This window comes from Haplochromis burtoni, unplaced genomic scaffold (assembly GCF_018398535.1).
Source record: "Haplochromis burtoni strain Fernald_Lab_line unplaced genomic scaffold, NCSU_Asbu1 Contig_265, whole genome shotgun sequence".
Classification (NCBI taxonomy): Eukaryota; Metazoa; Chordata; class Actinopteri; order Cichliformes; family Cichlidae; genus Haplochromis; species Haplochromis burtoni.
The window spans coordinates 248,100-249,260 of record NW_024582626.1 but is presented as its reverse complement, the minus strand read 5'-3'; positions in this window follow the sequence as shown (position 1 = coordinate 249,260).

Genomic DNA, 1,161 nt, shown 5'->3' with positions numbered 1-1,161 from the left:
TCTTAAAAAAGCAAAAAATAAATCACTGTGCAATTTCAGAAGATCCAGATTAGACAGGGCGACAGCAAAATTTCCACTTTAAGTGGGGGTTATGATGACAGATTGTCAACTGAAACTGTGTTTGCGGGTCTTTTTTTTTCGTCTCCTGTGGAGCTGAAGAAAATGGCCAAAGGCTTAGCGGTGATGTCATGCAGTTTTCAAAAGTCCTTTCGCTGCATTTGTCAAACTTAGAGGTGATGTCATTCAGTTTGGAAGAGTCCTTTCACTGCATCTGTGAAACTCAGGAAGCACTACGGTGCCAGGCCCACACACACAAACATGCACAGTACACACATGCCAGCAACATCATCCTCTCAGCCTATATTTTTCAAGGCTACTGCTACTGCTTTTATGTCCTCATTCATTCTTTCCCAACATATAATTATCAATCTATGCCGCTTCTTCAGTTTCTCCCTGAAGTGTTTGTGTCAATAATATCGAAACAGCTGCTCTTTGGAGAATGAGCCTTGAATAAAACAAACAATTTTGGGTGGAAAAAGTCACGATGAAAGCTACATTTACAAGTAAATCTTTTGTTTTTTTACATTTTTAACATTAGCTACCTGATCAGTGTTTTATTACCAAATTCAGGCTGCTAATCAGTGTTTGTTATTCACATAAATAGAGTTATTCTTTAATACGATCTCCTCCTTGTATACTGTTCTGTGGGATTTTGATCTGCTGTGATTTCTTCTCCATTCAGCCAAACAAACAGCTGCCTGTCTTTGTACTGAATCACTGGTCTGTTATTAAAGGTATATTTATCCATCACTCTGCGTGGCTGCACAGATAGAAACTCATTGTTCCCATCATTCTCACTCACACACACACAGAGTGATGGATCTCTGGCTTCATTATCACTGGACCTCTCTTTACAGTGGGGAGAGAGAGTGCAGGGTGCCGTCACCCCGGGTCAAGGGGCTGGAAAAGATTCTCACTATAAAGGGAGAGTGTGTGTGTGTGTGTGTGTGTGTGTGTGTGTGTGTGTGTGTGTGTGTGTGTGTGTGTGTGTGTGTGTGTGTGTGTGGACCAAGCAGGGGTTGGTCAGGGGAGTATGCGTTTAAATTCATGGGTCAGATTTTTTCCTGGCTACGCATGTACAAGAAAGCATACATTCAGATG